This window comes from Carassius auratus, unplaced genomic scaffold (genome assembly GCF_003368295.1).
Source record: "Carassius auratus strain Wakin unplaced genomic scaffold, ASM336829v1 scaf_tig00035888, whole genome shotgun sequence".
NCBI lineage: Eukaryota > Metazoa > Chordata > Actinopteri > Cypriniformes > Cyprinidae > Carassius > Carassius auratus.
Window position 1 is genome coordinate 121736 of NW_020526272.1, and position 7504 is coordinate 129239.

General features: G+C 37.6%; 1 pseudogene; it reads left to right on the forward strand.

The window, feature by feature from the left end:
* The first annotated feature begins 2477 nt into the window (after positions 1-2477).
* Positions 2478-7500, forward strand: LOC113082380 (potassium channel subfamily K member 18-like; annotated as a pseudogene).
* Positions 7501-7504: the final 4 nt, after the last annotated feature.

The following is a 7504-nucleotide window of genomic DNA, read 5'->3' on the forward strand; positions in this document are numbered from 1 at the left end:
ACTTTTTCCCAAGCCTTCTCTGAATTATTTAGCTGTTCATTGGCAAACTTTAGATAGGCCTGTACAGTACATGTCCCTTCTTGAGCAGGTGGACCTTATGGATGCTGCAGGATTGCAGTCCATAGCGGCGTAGTGTGTTACCAATGTTTTGTTTGGTGACTGTGGTCCCAGCTTCCTTAAGATCATTCCTCCTCTTGTGTAGTTTGGGGCTGATCCCTCACCTTTCTCATGTTCATCCTTATCCATGAGGGAAGATCTTACACAGAGCTCCAAACCAAGGCCAATTGATGTTTTGTATTTCTTCCATTTCCGAATAATCGCACCAACAGTTGTCTCCTCCTCACCAAGCTTCTTGCTGATTGTATTGTAGTCCAAGCCTTGTGCAGATCTACAATCTTGTCTCTGACATCCTTTGACAGCTCTTTGGTCTTGCCCATGGTGGTGGAGAGGTTGGAATGGAAGATACAGACTGTGTGGACAAGTGTCTTGTACACATAATGAGCTGACATTGGGAGTAAAGTGGCAGGACTAATCTGTGTTCCACATGGGCACATAACCAGTCTGTGGGAGCCAGAATTCTTGCTGGTTGGTAGGGGATCAAATACTTATTTCACTCACTGAAATGCAAATCAGTTTCTAACCTTTATATAAATGTGTTTTTTTCTGAATCTTTTGGTTGATATTCTGTCTCTATTCGTTAAAATAAACCTAGTATAAAAAATTACAGACCCTTCCTTTCTTTGTAAGTGGATAAACTTACAAAATCAGCAGGGGATGAAATAAATATTTTTCCCACTGTATGTCTGTAGACTAGAGGTTGTGGGGGTGTCCCATAATCCCATACAATTATGACATAAAAAGTTGAAACACACACACAGATCAACATTTTATGTCGTAATTATATTGTATAGTCGTGGCCTAATGGTTAGAGAGTCGGACTCGCAATCAAAGGGTTGTGAGTTTGAGTCTCGGGCCGGCAGGAATTGTAGGTGGGGGGAGTGCATGTACAGTGCTCTCTCCACCTTCAATACCATGACTTAGGTGCCTTTGAGCAAGGCATCGAACCCCCAACTGCTCCCTGGGCGCTGCAGCATAAATGGCTGCCCACTGCTCCGGGTGTGTGTTCATAGTGTGTGTGTGTTCACTGCTCTGTGTGTGTGTGCACTTCGGATGGGTTAAATGCAGAGCACAAATTCTGAGTATGGGTCACCATACTTTGCTGAATGTCACTTCACTTTAAAATGGGATATGGGACACCCCCATAACTTGGCAAAAGTCAATTATGATAAAATTGACACACTGTACAAGACCGGCAAAATTACATGTTTTTCCATGATGGCCATGAAGAAGGTGCATCTATCCAGTAACTGATCTGGAATCTGTGGGTGGCAAACACTACGGCTTTCTGCATAAATATTTACTCATTTAGAACATTAACCAGACAGTGGAGCTGTCAGTGCCCCTGACTGTACAGCATTCCAAAGCCAGCTAGACATACAAAGATACAGCACTGTTTTCTTTCTATGAGTTGTGTAGTCTTCTGTCACACTGCTTCTGTTTTAAGATTCAGTTTGATGTGATTTGAAAGTGAGAGCAGAAGTGCCCTTACATAGATAGTCATTAGATGTGTAAAGTCTTACATGCTCAATGATTTCAATAAAAACTTTAGGTCATTTCCTCTCAAGCATATCACTGGAAGTTAATAACCCATCAATGACCCATCAAGTGCATCTTTAACATCCAGTGGAGTTTTTCTACATCCCTGCTGGGCGAAACACTGAAGATGCACAAGAGTAGGCTATTAGATAAGTGCATGGCAGCATGGTTATAAATAATTAAAAGATTTAAAGATATAGTAAAAGGCCACACCTAATATGACATGACCAGCATCTCACAGCGAACAAAATCATTTTGATGTGTGATGAGCATTGTAATATTTATATATTATTTGGATATAGCTATGCCTTTAAAAAACTAACTAATAGTCAGCATATACACAGATTATGTTTTATATTTTCGATTCTTTAAAGTAGCCACCTTTTGCTTTGATGACAGCTTGATCACTTCACAACTGTTAACCCCAAAATAATGTTAGCACACATGTTCACATTGACAAAAACAGGTGCCCTTTTTTGGGAACGACCCATCCAAGGGCAGCTCTGGCATTCAAGCTAAAATGTCACACATCTGCACCTGTCGCTCCCACAGTGCGTTCCCAAAGGACTTCCCAGCTGAGATATATAGCCAACTGTTGTTTTCTCTTCGTAGAACTGTATGCTGAAGCTATTTCTCTGTCAGTCTTGTGTTGAAATGCTACAAGAGTTTAACGAGGTTCTGTGGGCGTAGAGCTGTGTCTCCTGTGAGGTCATTGTTTAAGCTTAAACATGAAGTTGAACAGGCAGTTTAGGTCTGTGGCTTGATTCTGCAGCGGGGTGGTGTCCATACGGCTCCTGACCACACTGTTATGAGAAGCCAGAATCGTCTCCTCAGCCATTTGCGCTTCTCTGAGTGACTGAGAGATGTCCGTGAAGGAGGTAGAAGAGGAACGAAAGTCAGACCCAAAGAGGAGATGCGCGAGACTGTTCTGGCGATTGTTTTCTCATGTTTTCCTCATTTTGTCACTCATTTTATACGCGGTTTTAGGAGCGCAGATCTTTCAAAAAATTGAGGGCAAGAATACTCACAACAATGAGTCGGAGCGGGAGATCCGTGCGGTGGCGCGAAATGTGATGGAAACTGTACAGAATCACAGAGGTCTTACCTTGAGCTTATATATTTAAATGATAATTTATTATAAACTATAGGATTTGTATGGTTTCACTGCGTTTAAATGATTCTATCATTTATTTATTTTTATGTGATACTGTATATTATAAAATGTAGGCTAACTTATGTACACTTGTATTTTAAAAGAATAAATTATTTATGCTACTTTTAATTTTTTTTTTAATAAGCATTTTTTTCCTGCTTCATTTCATTTTGTTAATTAGATGCCTCATCACAGGAAGCATTATTAATTCAAATAGAAAACATTTTGACTGACTTCCGGAATGAAACGGAGAAGTATCAGAACTGGAGCTTCTACAGTTCGCTTTTCTTCTCCTGCACAGTGTTCACTACTATAGGTGAGTAGTCTTACTGTTTTTCTGGAGCTTCACAAAGTTTGTAAAGTTTTCTGTTTTATTGGGTTTTAACCAATATATTTTAAATCTGTATATTTGTCTCAAAGTGTTGTTGCATTCAATGGACCACTGAGTTTGTTATTTGCTTAAGAAAGCTTGACCTTTGGCTTTAGTCTCTTCTCAGTGCTCACACTATATCCAGTTGCCTGCAGTAACCAGCCTAACCATGACAAGACAAAAAACAGGTGTCGCGATCAGCATGTCATGGATTACTTTTCACTTTTTACCATTTAATATTTTGATTAAATCATGTGTTTGCATAGGCTATCCATTAGGATCAATGAGAGTAACAGGCTATGACAGAAGTTTTAAGACATTGAAAAGACATCTATATTTTGTTTGTGTTGTAATGCTCATGCAACAGGCAAAGTTTAAGCCAAGAGATAAATTATATAGATTATGGTTATGGTTCTTTACCATTATGCACTTGTCCAACAAGCATACTTGAAATTTAGGATTGAAGAGACTGAAGGATGACGGGCCCACAATATCATTAATATTATTTTTAATGGAAGCAGCTGTAAGTAAACACAAATCATAATATTACATTTTGAAATATTATTATTAAAGTTATTTAAGCAACTGTGTATGTAGTTTTGTGTATTTTTTGAAGCCCACTACAGTTAAGTGAGTGGAATTGACTAATTACAGTAATTAAAGTTTATAGCTGAATATGTGCATTTGTTGCTGCTGTTAAAACCTTGCCTTATTAGTAGTCAGTGTACAATCAGAATAATTTCTTTTAATAAGTTAAAAAACTTGTTAAAAGTTCATTCAAACTTGTGAAACTTATCAAAACATATTCAGTTTAATCTTTTTAGATAGGAAAGTGTAAGTGAGACAGGAAACAACAGAGAGGCCAGGACTCAGACTCAGGTCAACTAACCACTGCCCAACAAGCATTCAGCTTAAAAAATATTGTGACCATTGTGATGGAAATGGATCTCTCTTCAGAGAGGCATTGTAATCAAATCATGATTTGCTATACATAATAACATACTGTAGAAGCAACATGTCTTCTGTCTCTATTCAGGGGCAAATTATGTTCTTTTACATTCATGGCTGTGGAGGATGTGGGGAAAATATATCTCTCCACTAATTGTAATTCACAGCTAACCACAGCTCAGATATTAACTAAATGTAAACTTTCATCTTTCAGGATCTTACAGAAAAGCATTATGCAAAAGTGCCAAACACAGCAGGCTATTGTGGATGTCCATTATGTTATCTAGGAAGGGCGTATCTTTGATTATATTAGCAGCTAACTTTAATGAGTATTGTTTTTTTAGGCTGATGAGCTCAGATGAGTCTATCTTTTCCTCTTACTTTAAGTCTGTATATATAATTTGTATATAATTTTTAACATCAACCTCTCTGACACTTGCTCTGATGAAAAAAATGATTATCACCTACCCAGACAGTGGCAACAATGAGACTTATTTGTCATCTGACAAACCAATTGCAGTTAACCAAGTTAAACAATTTATTGTTTTCAATAGCTTTGACATTTTGAAACGTTTGGCTTTGATGCTTGCACAAAAAGGGACAGCAAAACAAGTGTATTGTCATTGACCTTTGGGAAGAAAAGTACATGATAAAATAAAACAAAAACCATGTGACACCATGGAAATAACCTATTAAAATAAATGTATTGCCTCATATTAAGAGAACAGTTTTAGGACATCATAATGTCCTAATGTCATGGACTTGATACTTCTTTTCTTAAACAATATAAGGACATCTTCTCTGATCCGTTAACAATAATGATCAATCAATCGATTAGTGAGGGTATTTTTCCAGCAGCCTTAAAACCTGCGATTGTCACTCCGATATTTAAGTCTGGGAACAAACAAGACATGAACAATTATCGTCCAATAAGTATCCTCCCAGCTGCTTCAAAAGTGCTCGAGAAGACAGTGGCAGAGCAACTTACTACCCACTTTGAATCACAAGCTCTTTTAATTCCAATGCAATTTGGTTTCAGACGGAAATACTCAACAGACTCTGCCTGTTGTTACTTCCTGGAAACTATCAGGGCATATGTGGATCGGGGAAGGGTGGTGGGAGCAGTCTTCCTTGATCTGCGTAAAGCTTTTGATATTGTCAATCACCAGATACTTTACAGTAAATTAAATCAATACAGTCTCTCTGAGCACACCCAAAATTGGATAAGATCTTATTTGAGCGACCGACATCAGTGTGTGCAAGTGAATAACATCCAATCTGTGTTCAGAGCCACTTCGATGGGAGTGCCACAAGGGTCTATTTTGGGACCCTTGCTTTTTAGCATCTATATAAATGACCTCTCTACAGTGTGTTCGGACGTTGATATAATCATGTACGCTGATGATACAGTTATCTTCACTTCTGGGGAAAATGAGCTGGAGGTTGCTGACAAATTATCAAAAGAGATGCAAAAAGTTGCACAATGGTTACATACGTCTTGTCTGACCTTAAACGTTGATAAAACGGTCTCAATGTTTTTTTCAAATAAACGTAAATTACAAGTAACTCAAGAAATTCAAGTAAATGGACAAACAATTAAAAATGTAAATGAAACAAAATATTTAGGTCTAATACTCGATTCGAACCTTGGTTTTAAAAGTCACATAAAAAATCTTAGTAATAAATTGAAATTTAATTTGATGAACTATAAACATATTAGAAATTCATTAACTACGGAAGCCTCAAATATATACCTCAACACTATGATTGTCCCACATCTTCTGTGTTGCATGTCTAGTTGGTCTCAATCGTGTAAAACATCTTTAAAATTACTTGAATCATTATATAAAAGGGCCATAAAAATCCATGATAAAAAGCCTCGCCAGTACCATCACTGTAAAGTACAAAGTAAATATAACATTTTGAGTTTTGAAAACCTCATTAAATATAATCAAATTTCTGCTTTATTTATTTAAAATTAAAATTATCCACAACATCGCTGCTCCCCCCTTGAGAAAATTTGTCACATTAAATTCGGAGAGAATTTCTAGAGCCACACGGTCGACAGTCAGAGGAGAGTGCAGTGTTCCAAAACGTAGAGCCACATATGGTCAACAATCATTCTTTTATAAAGCAGCGAACCTTTGGAATATTCTTCCAAATGAAATTATCTCATGCACAAACTATAGTACATTTACACGCCTGTCCAAACAGTGGTTATTATTAAAGCAAACCTGTACGCACTGAATTGACTGTGATATGAACGATGTAAATTCTGAATGAGTGATTGAGTAAGTGAGTGAGTGAGTGATAGATTCCTGAAGTGGAGTGTGTTTTTATGATGTGAGTAAAGTAATGATTTTATGTATTGTTCTGTATATGTTTTTATGAACTTTTGTACGTAGGGCCTATAACATCTACCTGTTCAGGGACTGCGGGTGGAAATTAGCATTTTTTGCTATAAACCTGGCACATGACATCTCTTCTTTTTTAGACTAATGTTTTTTCTGTGCATTGTCCCTGATCAAATAAAAAAATAAAAGTAAAATAATGTATAATAATGAATCATTAGAATTATAATAATTTAATTAATTACATAATTATCATTATTATTAATGCCCTATTAATTATTAGTGTTGCTGTTGTTGCTCTCTATAGAGAGTGGTTTTTTTTTTTTTGTTGCTTAACTTTTACTGTATTGCATTACTGCATTACTGATGCACTGATAACGACATCCAGCAGGTGGCAGTACTGAGACCCATTGGTCTAATGGGTGAAGAAAATGGAAATTGTGTTAGAAATAGGATTTCTTACTCTCAGTTCTGCTCTGTTTTTCTTGTATAACAGGTTATGGACGAATGTATCCAGTGACTGATGAAGGCAAGGTGGCTTGTATCGTGTATGCGATGGTGGGCATCCCTCTCATGCTGCTAGTCATCTCAGATGTGGGCGATGTCTTAGCTGTTCTTCTCTCTAAAGCATACACTCACCTCAGCCTTTTCTTCAGGCAATGGATCTTACATCGCTCATGCATACACAGGCTTGAAAAGGCATCGCCTCCAAAACAATTTCAAGGTGCTGATACCAATGACACCTATATGTTCACCCAGGATGTTGTGGTGAACAAGACAAAGAACATTCAACAGGTGATAAAAACCCAGTCGTCCCTCAGACACACTTCCGTAAAGATTAGTAACAACAAAGAGATCTTTGACCGCATGATCATTAAGGAGAACTTCAAGCTCAAAGGCTCTCTGACAAAATCCTGCTCATGCCCAGATCTCGACCGTATACCACGTCCCAAAACCAAGTCCAAGTTATTCGTTGGCATCGGACAGGAGATGGACCACTTTAAAGTCCTCTGCTGGTTATCCTGC